The sequence below is a fragment of the Dendrobates tinctorius genome, unplaced genomic scaffold (genome assembly GCF_039654945.1).
Source record: "Dendrobates tinctorius isolate UK_male_01 unplaced genomic scaffold, ASM3965494v1 ptg000003l, whole genome shotgun sequence".
NCBI lineage: Eukaryota > Metazoa > Chordata > Amphibia > Anura > Dendrobatidae > Dendrobates > Dendrobates tinctorius.
Genome location: NW_027361671.1, coordinates 31,073,476 through 31,089,912, shown reverse-complemented (window position 1 = coordinate 31,089,912; position 16,437 = coordinate 31,073,476).

Below are 16,437 nucleotides of genomic sequence, written 5' to 3'. Positions count from 1 at the left end.
GCCTGTGGCTTAATTGGACTGCACCCGGGAAACCACTACCATACAAGCTACAGAAAAGATGGACAGATTGCAAGCTTTGTCGATTCTGTGTGTGGTGTGGCATGTCCGTTTGTAGTTGTGCTAGCGATTTCTCAGCTTTATTCCGTTAACGACCGAGACTCCGGCATGGCCCCGCGGTACGCGTCAAGCTTACTAGAGGGATACGCGAGGCTGTGGCACGTGAGATCGAGCAATAACAGGTCTAGCATTCCAGTACATGTCCGGGGCTGCATGCACGCTACACTGAAAGGACCAGCTTTTGTCGCTTACAGGTGCAGATAACCTGCTGAACTCCGTTAGTGATGGGGATCTGGGATTCAGATTATTCCCCGCGAACGATGATTTCCCAGTAAGTTCAGGTCAACCGCAATTCCGGAGTTAGGCCTAACCATCATTCCTGAAAAAATTACGTGTCCAAACCACAGGTGCTGTAGCTTGCTTAACAGCTCGGCAGCCGTTCTCAGGCCCAGTATGGATTCAACAACATTGTAGAAAGTTGATAAAGGGTACAGTTTCACCAGATAACACGTATATATGTAGCCTAGTTTACGCATTAAAAATATATGTCTATAGATCAGGAGGCAGACTCAGATGTTCTCAGGCCCAGTATGGATTTGACCAGATTGTACAAAGTTGAGAAAGGGTACTTTATCACTGGATAGCAAGTATATATAGCATAGTTTAAACATGTTAAATCTCCGTGTTCTCAGTATGGATTACACAGCAATCTAAAAAGTGGAAAAAAGGAAATGCATTTGAGGCGTACACAACTATATACTTTTGGTGTTATTTTTAAATCTTCATACATATTTCTGTCTCAGTAATACAGTCCAGCCTCTCCGCAATAGGAAATGAGATGCATACATTTAGTGACATAAAGGCTATTGATTGCAGAAATCTAGGAATTATTATTCACGGGAAAAACTTCCGTCACAATTCTCATATGCAATGCTGACCCTCAATTAATTTGTGTGTTGAGACAGTGAAAACATTTCTTTGTGAATAAAGTCTTGCTGTATCGCACTTCCGTTAATTCCATCACTGTTACTCATCTCAATCCAATTTTTATCACAGGGAGCGATGTAAACATGGTGCTCACTGGCTATCATGATCTGTCACGTAACTTTGGAGTGCAAAAGACAGAAGCCACAGGCCGTAGGCGATTCTATTTGATTGGCATGAGAGGGCACATTTTGAAATGTGCGCCGGAATGTCACACGTTTGTGAGTAGGAAAACTGTGAAAGCTGATGATAAACCACCACTGCATGTAATTGTGAGTCGACGTCCATAAGAAATGGAAGCCACTGATCATCTGGAGCTAGAGCCCGGCCAGCAGGACAGGGCATAGCTACATCTTAACCATCATCTTTCAGTTCATTCAATTTGTAGTGGCAGTCCCAGTGAAGGATTTGACAGCCCAGACTACACAGCGGAGGAGCAGGGAGAGGTAAACATTGCAAATGCTGGGGCCCTGCCCAAGCAAGGGGGGCACACTCGTGGGCGTCGGTACTTGCACTGGGCCCCTCATAGTACGGTGGTGTGTCTGACGGTGGGTGTGCACCACCACTGTCAGAGACACTTGATTGCACTATGAGGGACCCTATGCCAGGTCCCGCGCCCAAGAGTCGGCCTACCCACCTGTCCAGAGCAACGGCCCTCGCACGGTTTTGTGCGCTAGGTGGTGACCCCGGCCATGGGGGGGCCGCCCACTTAGGGAGGTTTACAAAGTGGCATATGTAGATGTGGGTCATTCAGCTACTGCAAAAGGCGAAATAGGTCAAGTTCGCGGAATAGGAGGAGGACCAAAGCAAGCCATTTTTCTGGCAACCTATGTGTCATCAAGGGAAGGTGGGACAAAATCCTTGGAAACCCATGCATGGTTCATTTTAATGAAGGTTAGATCATCCACATTTTGGGTTGACAGACGGGTCCTTTTTTCTGTCAGGATTGATCCAGCTGCACTGAAGACTCTTTCCGATAGCACACTTGCAGCTGGGCAAGCGAGCTCCTGTAAGGCATATTGTGCCAATTCAGGCCAGGTGTCCAGTTTAGCGGCCCAATAGTCAAAGGGGAATGACCTGTGCGGGAGAAAACAGCTCCATGGAGTAATCAGTAGTATGGCCTGCGTCATCCTTCAATCTTGGTTGGGGTGAAGGACACAAGGAAAGGTGTGGTTCATGAACATGAGCCTCCAATGACGACTCAGTGCTTTTATTTTTTACAACTTCAGAAGAGGAGGCGATAGAGCTGGAGGCTGAGTCAGCAATGTAAGACAAAACTTTTTCCTGAAGCTCTGGCTTTAAAAGCGGTTTGCCAACTCCTAGAAAACTAAGCCTTCGAGGCCTTGTGGAGCCAGACGATGACGCAGGCTCAACACCTCCTGCATTCGGTCCTATTTTGCTTTTGCCACTACCATCAGATCCACCACCAACACCATCATTACCAGCTGCCAACCCCCGCCCAATTCCATGGCCTCTTCCACCAGCCTTCCTCATTTTTGGTAGAAATGTAGACAAAATCCAACAAACTATATAGTAATGTAAAACAAGGTACAAGTTGTCTATAGGACAGGGGAGATTTTGAATTTCTGCCCACACTTGTGGACACTGGACACTTTTGGATAGTGTGAGGCCCACTGAATATCACAGCGCTATGTCACAGGCTCGAAGTCGCAGGTGTGAAAAAATGTCACTAGAGGATAACGGAGATTTTGAATTTCTGCACACGCTTGTGGACACTGGACACTTTTGGATTGTGTGAGGCCCACTGAATATCAAAGCGCTATGTCACAGGCTCGATGTCGCAGGTGTGAAAAATGTCACTAGAGGATAATGGAGATTTTGAATTTCTGCACACACTTGTGGACACTGGACACTTGGATTGTGTGAGGCCCACTAAATATCACAGCGCTATGTGACAGGCTCGATGTCGCAGGTGTGAAAAATGTCACTAGAGGATACCGGAGATTTTGAATTTCTGCACACACTTGTGGACACTGGACACTTTTGGATTGTGTGAGGCCCACTGAATATCACAGCGCTATGTCACAGGCAGAAATTGGCTAGTGTATGACAAACTACCAGGTGTATATAGAATTAGGCAGAATAGGAAGCTCCCTAGAGTGTAGGTCTGTAAGAACGGAACAAGTCCTGAACTTATTCTTACAGAGTGACACACAGATAGCTTCACTGTGGCCATGATAAAAGCCGTTACACGGTACTGAGAGAGGAGCGTGCACGTACACGGCTGTCCGGTGTACGTAAAATTGTCAAGCTCCGTGTTTTTTAAGTATACGGACTGACACACGCTGTCTCTCTATAGTTTTGAATGTGATCAAACAGCAAATATATTTAACTGTTTGAAAACTAGACAAAACTAGAAGGTGCAGGTCTGTAAGAACGGAACATGTCCTCGACTTATTCTTACAGAGTGACACACAGCTTCACTGTGGCCGTGATAACAGCCGTTACACGGTACTGAGAGAGGAGCGTCCACGTACACGGCTGTCCGGTGTACGTAAAATTGTCAAGCTCCGTGTTTTTTAAGTATACGGACTGACACACGCTGTCTCTCTATAGTTTTGAATGTGATCAAACAGCAAATATATTTAACTGTTTGAAAACTAGACAAAACTAGAAGGTGCAGGTCTGTAAGAACGGAACATGTCCTCGACTTATTCTTACAGAGTGACACACAGATAGCTTCACTGTGGCTGTGATAACAGCCGTTACACGGTACTGTGTGAGGAGTGTGCACCACTGCATGGTGTGAAAAAATGCACGCTCAGTACCTCACCAGGACAAAAAAAAAAATTGGGATTGCTTTTAAAAAAGCAGTTTGCAGAGTAGTGGGTAAACAGCAATGCAGCCGTCAGGAAGCCTTAGAAGGCAGCCTAACAACCAACAACGCTGATCCAGCAAAATATAGCCTCCACTTGCACTGCACACACAGTGACTGGTGTGTTGTACAGGCAAAATCGCTAGCAGCAGAAGCAGTTTTTGGTGTCTTCTTCCCTGCCTAACGCTCTCCCTACAAAATCATCAGCAGCAGCAGCTCTCCCTATTCTGAGATCAGCATGAGTAACATGGCGGTCGGCGTGCACGCCCTTTTATACCCCCTGTGACGCCCACCAAAGCAAGCCAATCACTTGCATGCCCTTCTGAAAGATGGTGGTGACCCCTGCCTATGTCATCACATTGCCCACAGTGTCCGTGGATCCTGATTGGCTGAAAAAGAGCGCAAAACAAACTTTTGAAACGCGACTTTGGCGCTTAAGTCGCCGACCTCGTGGCCGACCTCATCCTAGGGTCGGGTTTCGTTTCATGAAACCCGACTTTGCCAAAAGTCAGCGACTTTTGAAATTTTTTGACCCGTTTCGCTCAACTCTACTAATTACCCCATTGTTTTATAAGCATGTGTTATCCAGAGTTTATGGATAATCATAGGTAAAATGAATAGCTATCACAAATACATAGGGCTATACATACATCTATTTATATAAATGCCTTGTAATGTTTTCATTTCCTGTTCTGTCCAGATGTCACCATATCCCAGAATTCCAAGCGGAGGAAGTTCATCGACTGCCATATTGGAACACCCAAGTGATGGGTGTCCCAATATGGAAACTGCAGCTGGTGCCAACCTATTGCGCGTTACCACCAGCGGAACACCATCGCACCACACACACACACTCTCTATACGCCATGCGCACCACACACATACTCACACACTCTCACACACACTCATGCAGCCTCTTGTGCGTTACCACCAGAGGAACACCATCGCACTGCGCCTGCGCAAATTCCGCGCAGGCACATTGAATCATTTGGCTGATCCCAGTGGCAGATGCACGACATGTCTACAGGCAGAGGAAGCCAGTCACATTAAAGGGGTTTTCCCATGAATGAAAGTTCATTTTAAAAGTTGTCTGTGTCTGACCATGTACAGAGCATACCACATCTCCTGGGCAGGGGAGGAAGCAAAAGACAATATTGACATTACAGCGGGGGAACACAGAGGATTCATTTTGTGAGATAAAATATTTCACTGTTTTTAAACAATATTTTACATCACAAAATGTATCCTCTGCGATCTCCTGCTGTAATGTCAGTATTGTCTTTTGCTTCCTCCCCTGCCCAGGAGCTGTGGTATGTTCTGTACACGGTCAGACAAAGGGGTGAGAGAGACAGAGCACAGGGGGAGACAGCTCAAATGGGACAGCACATGAGGGGAGAACACTGCGACAGAATTGGGTGCACCCACAGCCTCCTAGGTGCAAATGCAGCTGCTGCTGTTCTCTGCTCATGCTGTAAATGCTGGCTAAGCAGCCAACACAGAATCACATCATCTTCAAAATGCCTCGACATGTTCAGAAAACTGAAATCCAAAGTTTGCAACAAACAAAGGACACAGATCTCTGCACATTGTGAATACCAGAAGAAAATGGCACTGGAGAAAGGGTGGATTCTTTTTTTTGAGGTTTTTTGTGTTTTTATTGTTCCTTGACAATTTCTTGTTATTTTGTTGTTTTTTTTTTCAATTTTATTGACAACTTCCTTTTTTTTTAATTTTTTTTCCGACTTTATAAAAGCTATTCCAAACCAGAAAAACGGCGATCCAAGAAGATTTTTGCGGCCCGTTTTTGTGGACGACAGTGAAAATTACGGTAATGCGGCCTGCAAAAAAGACCCGCAAAAACCACGGCAAGTGTATAAGAAGCCTTATAGATACATGTAATGAGGATATAAAGGCAGAGGCCACATGATCTGGAAAAGTTTTGGTATACAAACTGGGTTGTTTGTTTGCATATTGTAAATCCCAAGATCATATATACAGCAAAGACAGACCATATTTTTTGTCTGGAGTCATTAGAGATCAGCTCAGAGTTTCACTAATGAGTAAATGGTTGTCCCTCTTTATAGGCTCTGGAACAATGGCAAACAGAGAATGGGAAACTAGACCAGTAGGGTTACCACCAACCCTATTTACTATGAAGTATTGGTAATAATAGTAATCTCTTTATTTATATAGCGCCAATATATTCCGCAGCGCTTTACAGACATTATCATCGCTGTCCCCGATGGGGCTCACAATCTAAATTCCCTTTCAGGATGTCTTTGGAATGTGGGAGGAAACCGTTGAACCTGGAAGAAAACCCCCGCAAACACGGGGAGAACATACAAACTCCTTGCAAATATTGTCCTTGGTGGGATTTGAACCCAGGACTCCAGCGCAAGGCTGCAGTGCTAACCATTGAGGTAATTGGGTGTGTGAACAAGTATTGGGCACTCAATAGAGGTCAGATTATGGTATGCAGCAATGCCTGAAAGGGTTTCTTGCCTATTTTGGTTTTATAGAGATCTATCTTGTCTACTTGAACTTAATTCCAAGATGGGAACCTGCTAGATGATCCAACATGGTGATACTCTGTGGCCAATCCATTTTGTATGGTTTAATTAAGGTGGGTATATCTTGAAGAATCCACCAAACTCACTATGCATAAATCTAAATGCAATGATTGTTTCTATTATGTTGTAAAAATTTATGTAAAATTGTCATATGAAGCAGTTGATAAATTCAATTGTGTCCACTTTTTGTTTTTTATATTTGACAATGCAGCGTCCAGCTCTTTTCATGTCTTGTGGAGCACCAGTTAGTATCCTTGATTGGTTTATAAAACAGGATCCATGGTGGTGTTAGTAGGTTTATAATATCAAAAATATCACAAAGTTCTACTAAAATTGGATGAGCACTAAACTGATTTGATTAACTTTTGCTAACTGCAAATTCAATGGGTTTTGTTGTATTAAGTGTTAATCATTAACTTTCAATATCATATTATTCTTGTGTATTAGGCTATATTAGGCTACATCTGTTTGTACTAGAGGTAGCACAGGTGCAAAATACTGATGAGTACCCACTCCCACACCTACAGGATCCTTCATTAGGTGGGCAAATGCCAAAATTGAGGAATATCACGTTAGGTGCATTGCACTGCAGAAAATTAGGATCCTTGGCGATCCAAATAAGGTTTTTATTGATACCAATATGTTTTGGCGTCACACCGGAGCTTTTTTTCAAGGAAGAAAAAATTGCAAGATACATTACCAGTAGAGTTGAGCGAAACGGGTCGAAAAATTTCAAAAGTCGGGTTTCATGAAACGAAACCCGACCCTAGTATGAGGTCGGCCACGAGGTCGGCGACTCACGTGCCAAAGTCGCGTTTCAAAAGTTTGTTTTTTCAGCCAATCAGGATCCACGGACACTGTGGGCAACGTGATGACATAGGCAGGGGTCACCACCATCTTTCAGAAGGGCATGCAAGTGATTGGCTTGCTTTGGTGGGCGTCACAGGGGGTATAAAAGGGCGTGCACGCCGACCGCCATCTTACTTCTGCCGATCTCAGTATAGGGAGATCTCAGTATAGGGATCTCAGCAGAGGTTGCTGCTGATTCTGTAGGGAGAGCGTTAGGCAGGGAAGAAGACAAAAAAACTACTTCTGCTGCTAGCGATTTGGCCTGCACAACACACCAGTCACTGTGTGTGCAGTGCAAGGGGAGGCTATATAGTGGTGTATCAGTGGTGTTGGTTGTTGGGCTGCCTTCTAAGGCTTACTGACATTCCTGCATTGCTGTTTACCCACTGCTCCACAAACTGCTTTTTTAAAAGCAATCCAATCTCCCTTATCCTCTAGTCACTTTTGTCACAGCTGTGCCATCGAGCCTGTCACATAGCGCTCAGATATTCATTGGGCCTCACACAATCCAAAAGTGTCCAGTGTCCAAAAGTGTGTGCAGAGATTCAAAATCTCCCTTATCCTCTAGTCACTTTGGTCACAGCAGCTGTGCCATCGAGTCTGTCACACAGCGCTCAGATATTCATTGGGCCTCACACAATCCAAAAGTGTCCAGTGTCCAAAAGTGTGTGCAGAGATTCAAAATCTCCCTTATCCTCTAGTCACTTTGGTCACAGCTGTGCCATCGAGCCTGTCACATAGCGCTCAGATATCAGTGGGCCTCACACAATCCAAAAGTGTCCACTGTCCAAAAGTGTGTGCAGAGATTCAAAATCTCCCTTATCCTCTAGTCACTTTGGTCACAGCTGTGCCATCGAGCCTGTCACATAGCGCTCAGATATCAGTGGGCCTCACACAATCCAAAAGTGTCCAGTGTCCAAAAGTGTGTGCAGAGATTCAAAATCTCCCTTATCCTCTAGTCACTTTGGTCACAGCTGTGCCATCGAGCCTGTCACATAGCGCTCAGATATTCATTGGGCCTCACACAATCCAAAAGTGTCCAGTGTCCAAAAGTGTGTGCAGAGATTCAAAATCTCCCTTATCCTCTAGTCACTTTGGTCACAGCAGCTGTGCCATCGAGCCTGTCACATAGCGCTCAGATATTCATTGGGCCTCACACAATCCAAAAGTGTCCAGTGTCCAAAAGTGTGTGCAGAGATTCAAAATCTCCCTTATCCTCTAGTCACTTTGGTCACAGCTGTGCCATCGAGCCTGTCACATAGCGCTCAGATATCAGTCGGCCTCACACAATCCAAAAGTGTCCAGTGTCCAAAAGTGTGTGCAGAGATTCAAAATCTCCCTTATCCTCTAGTCACTTTGGTCACAGCTGTGCCATCGAGCCTGTGACATAGCGCTCAGATATCAGTGGGCCTCACACAATCCAAAAGTGTCCAGTGTCCAAAAGTGTGTGCAGAGATTCAAAATCTCCCTTATCCTCTAGTCACTTTGGTCACAGCTGTGCCATCGAGCCTGTCACATAGCGCTCAGATATCAGTGGGCCTCACACAATCCAAAAGTGTCCAGTGTCCACAAGTGTCTGCAGAAATTCTAAATCTCCCCTGTCCTATAGACACCTTGTACCTTGTTTTACATTACTATATAGTTTGTTGGATTTTGTCTACATTTCTACCAAAAATGAGGAAGGCTGGTGGAAGAGGCCGTGGAATTGGGCGGGGGTTGGCAGCTGGTAATGATGGTGTTGGTGGTGGATCTGATGGTAGTGGCAAGAGCAAAATAGGACTGAATGCAGGAGGTGTTGAGCCTGCGTCATCGTCTGGCTACATAAGGCCTCGAACGCTTAGTTTTCTAGGAGTTGGCAAACCGCCTTTAAAGCCAGAGCATCAGGAAAAAGTTTTGTCTTACATTGCTGACTCAGCCTCCAGCTCTATCGCCTCCTCTTCTTCAGTTGTAAAAAGTAAAAGCACTGAGTCGTCATTGGAGGCTCATGTTCATGAACCACACCTTTCCTTGTGTCCTTCACCCCAACCAAGTTTGAAGGATGACGCAGGCCATACTACTGATTACTCCATGGAGCTGTTTTCACATACCATGCCTGGATTATCAAGTGAAATGGTGAATTACCCAGGCCAAGATGAATCTGACATGGAGTGAACTGATGCACAGCCGCTGATGGATGATTCTGCTGGTACATTCACTCAGAGCACTACATTGTCCTCGCAGTGTACAGAGCCAGATTCTGACCCTGATGAGACTCAGGTGCCCCTTCCCGCACACTATACAACCATACACGGTGACACAGAGGAAGGTGCACATGACATAGAAGAGGAGGTGATGGATGACCCAGTTGTTGACCCAGATTGGCATCCATTGGGGGAAGAGGGTGCTGCTTCCAATAGCTCAGATGAGGAGCATCCACAGCAGACATCGACATCGCAACAGCTGTTATCTGGCAGGCCCAGAGCACTCCAAAGACAGGTTCCAAACATCAAAAGAGTTGCTGGACAGCTTGTCCAGAGGGTCAAAAGATCACAGCGTGCTAGGCCGCAAAATGTCTGCCAAAGTAGGAAGAGTGCAGTGTGGCACTTTTTTGAACAAAATCCTCATGATCAGGGCAAGGTTATCTGTAAGAAGTGCGCAAAGACCTTTAGCCGAGGGAAAAATCTGAAAAATTTGAATACCAGTTGCATGCTTAGACATTTAACCAGCATGCACTTGCAAGCGTGGACACAACACCAAACTTCAAGTGCCACATGTGCAACTGATCACAACGAAGGTAGTCAGCAACGCTACATTGTTTCCCCCACTGTAAGCCCACCGGTTAGCACAGCAGCAAATGTTGAGGTGTCGTTGCAAGGCCACAGCAGTCAGGGAATCCCACTGTTATATCAACGAAAGACTGATTCTAGGCCATCAGAAAGAACACCAACTCCATCACCATCATCAACCCTCTCTCAGTCCGCCCTGTCCACCGCTACTTCCACCATATGCAGCTCTCAAGTCCAGCTCACCCTCCCAGACACTATGAGTAGGTCAAGAAAGTACTCAGTCTCTCATCCGCGTACACTGGGTTTGAACGCCCACATTGCCAAACTAATCTCATTTGAGATGATGCCCTTTCGGTTGGTGGAAAGCACAGCTTTCCGCGAACTCATGGCCTATGCAGTACCACACTATGACCTACCCAGTCGCCACTTCTTCTCTCGCAAAGCCATCCCAGCCCTCCACCATCATGTGAAAGACCGCATTGTCCATGCACTCAAGCAGTCAGTGAGCGGAAAGGTGCACCTCACAACTGATGCATGGTCCAGTCGGCATGGCCAGGGCCGTTACGTGTCCATCACTGCGCACTGGGTTAATGTGGTGGATGCAGGGTCCACAGGGGACAGCGGTGGTGGGACAGTGCTGCCTATCCCACGGTATAGGAAACAGTTGGCTGTAGGCGTTCGACCCTCCTCCTCCTCCTCCTCCTCCAGAAGCGAAAGCTCGTCCACAGAGCGCAGTCGTACGAGCACTCCATCTGCAGCTGCCACTGTTGCACACGATGTGTCCCCCTATCGAGCAGCTAGTGGAAAGCGTCAGCAGGCTGTGTTGCAGATGATGTGTTTGGGCAACAGACACACCGCCGAAGTGCTGGCCGAGTACTTGAAGCGACAAACTGAGTCATGGCTGGGCAGTGTACATCTTGAGGCAGGCAAGGTAGTTAGTGATAACGGCCGTAATTTTGTGGCAGCCATAGCCCTTTCAAAACTCAGTCACATACCTTGCTTGGCTCACACCTTGAACCTGGTGGTGCAGTGCTTCCTCAAAAATTATCCGGAGTTAACAGCCCTGCTCCAGAAGGTGCGAAGACTGTGCGCGCACATCCGCCGGTCGCCTGTACACTCCGTTCGTATGCAGAAGCTGCAGCGATTGCTCCACCTTCCCAACCACCGCCTCATTATCGACATTGCAACAAGGTGGAACTCCACCCTGCACATGGTGGAGCGGCTGTGCGAGCAGAGGCAGGCCATAATGCATTTGTGGGAGGATACACGGCCAGGCACTTTGAGAGCAGACATGGAGTTGACAGGTGTGCAGTGGTCGAAGCTGAAAGACCTCTGTAAAGTCCTTCAGTGTTTTGAGGAATGCACACGGCTGGTAAGCGCAGACGACGCCATCCTAAGCATGAGCATCCCACTTATGCGTCTGCTCATGCAAACTTTGACGCACCTTAAGGAGCAGGCGTCTGCAGCCAATGTTGATGAGGAGGAAGAGGAGGAGGGAATCCTTGATGACATTCAGCCATTGTCTGCTCAGGGACCTCTCCTGGACGAGGTAGAGGAAGAAGAGGAGGAGGAGGATGATGATGGGGATGATTACTTAGGGGAGGATGCATCTCGTGGGGCAAGTGAAAATGTTGGCGTGGCAAGGTCTGGTACAGGGTTTGTGCGTGACTGGAGGGATGTGGATTTGCCAGAAAGTGCTCCTCCACCCAGCACTCGCAGTGCATCATTGACACCGGGAACATTGGCCCACATGTCAGATTATGCCTTGCAGATCCTAAAAAGGGACCCCCGCATTGCCAAAATGATGAACGATGACGACTACTGGTTGGCCAGCATCCTGGATCCACGCTATAAAGGCAAATTACAAAACATCATGCCACAGGAGAACCTTGACCTAATATTGGCTAATAAACAAGCAACTCTGGTAAATCGGTTGCTTGAGGCATTCCCAGCACACAGCAGCGGTGATGGTTCTCACACGAGCCGTACGGGCCGGGGGCAGCTTGGCAGAGGTGTTCGTGGTGCACACAGCAGAAGTGGCGTTGGAGACAGGGGTTTCATGACAATGTTGTGGACTGATTTTTCAAATACCGCTCACACAACTGGTAATACTGCATCGATGGAAAGTGACAGGAGACAGCAGTTGTCAACTATGGTTACAAACTACTTTTCCTCCCATATCGATGTTCTCCCACACAGGTCATTCCCCTTTGACTATTGGGCCGCTAAACTGGACACCTGGCCTGAATTGGCCCAATATGCCTTACAGGAGCTCGCTTGCCCAGCTGCAAGTGTGCTATCGGAAAGAGTCTTCAGTACAGCTGGATCAATCCTGACAGAAAAAAGGACCCGTCTGTCAACCCAAAATGTGGATCATCTAACCTTCATTAAAATGAACCATGCATGGGTTTCCAAGGATTTTGTCCCACCTTCCCCTGATGACACATAGGGTGACAGAAAAATGGCTTGCTTTGGTCCACCTCTTCCTGGGACTTCACCTATTTCGCCTTTTGCATCAGCTGAATGTCCAACATCAACATATGCCACTTTCTAAAACTCCCTAACTGTGCTGCCTCCCCCCCCATGGCCGGGGTCACCACCTAGCGCACGACACCGTGCGAGTGCCGTTGCCCTGGACAGGTGGGTAGTCCGACTCTTGGGCGCGGGCACTGGCACAGGGTCCCTCATAGTGCAATCAAGTGTCTCTGACGGTGGTGGTGCACACCCGCCGTCAGACACACCGCTGTACTATGAGGGGCCCAGTGCCAGTACCGACGCCCACGAGTGGGCCCCCCTTGCTTGGGCAGGGCCCCAGCATTTGCAATCTTTACCTCTCCCTGCTCCTCTACTGTGTAATCTGGGCCGTCAAATCCATACTGTGCCTGACACCGTCTGAGCCTGCCTCCTGATGTATAGACATATATTTTGAATGTGTACGCTATCCATACATGTTATCCGGGGAAACGGTACCCTTTCTAACCTTTGTGCAATCACGTGCAATCCATACTGGGCCTAACACCGTCTGAGCCTGCCTCCTGAGACATATATTTTGAATGTGTACGCTATCCATACATGTTATCCGGGGAAACGGTACCCTTTCTAACCTTTGTGCAATCACGTGCAATCCATACTGGGCCTAATACCGTCTGAGCCTGCCTCCTGAGACATATATTTTGAATGTGTACGCTATCCATACATGTTATCCGGGGAAACGGTACCCTTTCTAACCTTTGTGCAATCACGTGCAATCCATACTGGGCCTAACACCGTCTGAGCCTGCCTCCTGAGACATATATTTTGAATGTGTACGCTATCCATACATGTTATCTGGGGATACGGTACCCTTTCTCACCTTTGTGCAATCACGTATAATCCATACTGGGTGTGAGAACGGCTGGCGAGCTGTTAAGCAAGCTACAGCACCTGTGGTTTGCACACGTAAGTTTTTCATTTTTTCAGGAATGACGGTTAGGCCTAATTCCGAAACTGCGGTTGACCTGCACTTACTGGGAAATCATTGTTCGCGGGTAATAATTGTAATCAGTGATCCCCATCACTAACGTTGTTCAGCGGGTTATCTGCACCTGTAAGCGACAAACGCTGGCCTTTTCAGTGTAGCGCACATGCAGCCACGGACATGTAAGGGCATGACACACCAGTTATTGGCCAATCTCATGTGCCAGAGCCTCACGTGTCCCTCTAGTAAGCCGGACTCGGACCGCGGGGCATGACGGAGTCTCGTTCGTTAACGGAATTAAGCTTGCAATGTGTGCATCTGTTCTGTAGCTGGCATGGTTGAGGTTTCCCAGGTGGAGTCGAATTTAACCGTAGGCTCCACTCCTGGTGGTGCCCTTCTGGACATTCCTTTAAGGTTCAGCTTTGCAACCATACTGCCCACGTAAAACAAACACTTTGCCTTCATGAACGCTGTTTGGAGGGTCATGACTCGTGGGAATAACGCCGCCCAATCAGTTAACCTGCTAGAGAGATCCTTCGTTGCTCCCAAGCATGACATCACACTCCCTAGGAAGAAGGTAATGCCACTGTGGCGACCGTACTCCTGGGGGCGACACAAGTGCACTGATGCCCAGCCACTGCTCGATGAATCTGCTGGTACATTGACCCAGACCACTACATTCCCCTCGCACGCTACACGACCTGAATCTGACCCTGATGAAACTCAGGTTACCCTTCCCATATACAGTTTCATCTTACACGGTGACAAAGAGGAAGCTGCAGATGAAAGTGCAGGTTCGGCCCACCCGCCATCAGACACACCACCGTACTATCAGGGGCCCTGTGCCAGTGCCGTCGCCAATGAGTGGGCCCCCCCTGCTTGCCCAGGATCACAGCACTTGCAAAGTTGAAATACTGTGCAGTGAGATGGAAGATGGGGACGACGAGGAGTCCAGACAAGTACAGTGATTCCCTAGCGAGACTTATTTGATTGTTTTCAATGTTGGGACAGCAATTTTTGGGGAGCACTATACTCTGGAGAATGATAGATGGGGCCCACCATACACTGGAACATTCCAAAGGTGGACATCAGACACTGGAGCAGCATTTACAGGGCCCATTATACACTAGAGCATTAGAAATGGGGCCCATTATGTTTGGAGCATTATTTGGGCCCATAAGACAGTGGAGCTTCATCCATGGGGACCAACATATACTGTAGCATTATGTGGAGCTCATCATATACTGTTTCAAACATTATATGGGACCAATGATTCTGTATGGAGAAATAGATGGGCCTCGTCATGAGATGTAAAAAGTGAGGTATTTTTCATTGTACTATACCGCTATTTCTCTGCCGTATCGGAGCATGATGAGTTGTGGTATGTGTTAAAGGGGCGCTCTTTCGCCCAGGGCACATGAAAACCTGCAGCCAGCCCTCCCCCCCCCACAACTTTAGCCAAATAACCCCCATTTTTCAGTGCGTAACTTGTATTATGAAGTTAATTAAGGTTGACAAGCTTAAGTAAGAAGAATTGATGCTTTTGGCATTCAAATGGGCACTGTAGGTGTGTTTCCTGTCCTCCTCTCACTGCCGACTTTTATTCCCCATTGACTTACATTGGGTTTCTTGTTTCGGGACGACCCCGACTTTTCCCTATAATCGGACGATCTTGCTCGACCCGACTTTTGGAAAAGTCGGGTTTCACGAAACGAAACACGACCCTAAAAAACCAAAAGTCGCTCAACTCTAATTACCAGTAAGCTTTAAAAAGGCTAAAATGGGCACCAAAAGCAGTGAAAAATGCTCCTAGAGGAAAGGGGAAATGGGTTAGTCAATAAAGTGAGAGAAAAAAAGAGTTGTGAGAGGCAAGCATAAACCAAGGAGTAAAGTCAGACCTGGTGGAATATTAGGATGAAAGGCTAAGGAAGCTAAAAGAATGCAGAAGAGAGGAAAACGTAATAAAGTAAAAACAAGGTGTGAAGAAAAGAGGAAATTCACAGGAAATTTAGCATTATAAATGCACACAGATACGGCTTATGTAAGTTGCAAGTAAACACTAAAGAGAAGAAAAGTGCAGGATGCTCAATAGTGCAGAAATCCTTAATCACATGGAATTGGTGAGGGGTGATACAAGGTGCATATGGTAGAATGCTCACCTTAGAGCAGTGTTTCTCAACTTCGGTCCTCAAGACCCACCAACAGGTCAAGTTTTCAGAATTTCTTTAGTATTGCACAGGTGATGATTTCATCATCTGATCGAGAATTAATTCCATCACCTATGCATTTCTAAGGAAATCCTGAAAACATGACCTGTTAGTGGCTCTTGACGACTGAAGTTGAGAAACATTGCCTTAGAGGGATGTACAAATACCAGGCAAAATCCTGTTTCAAAGCCAGAGATGGAATGAATCAGAAATTTCTACCTGTGCTGCCTCCATTATTTACCACTGAGGTCTGTGTGTAACCTGCAGTGAACTGATATTCAATTATGTACTGGTTAGTATGGTCTTTTTTATTGAAAAAATTACTAGTCCTTAACAATTATGTGAATGAGATAAGAATACATGTGAAAACTCCTTTAACACCAGAAATATCATAGGATTGGAAAAAATACAGATTTGAGACTTATTTACCCAGGGAGCATTCTGGTCAGAATTTAGTTTGAGTATTTGTAAGCCTTAGATGTTTTTAGTTGCTCCTATGCATCTGTCATGCTCACACCCTGACTGGTGGGCGTGAGCCAGGGGGTTGTGGCCCCACTGCGCCACAAACCAGACTACCCTGGAAGGGGCGAGTCTAAGACAGCTGCCTTGGTTTTCACTGAAGCCCCTGATGGTGAGGTCAGGCTTGTGCGGCAGGCAGCTGTGGCTGCTGATCCCACTTGGGGGGATGGTACGCGTGACAGGCACGAGTAGC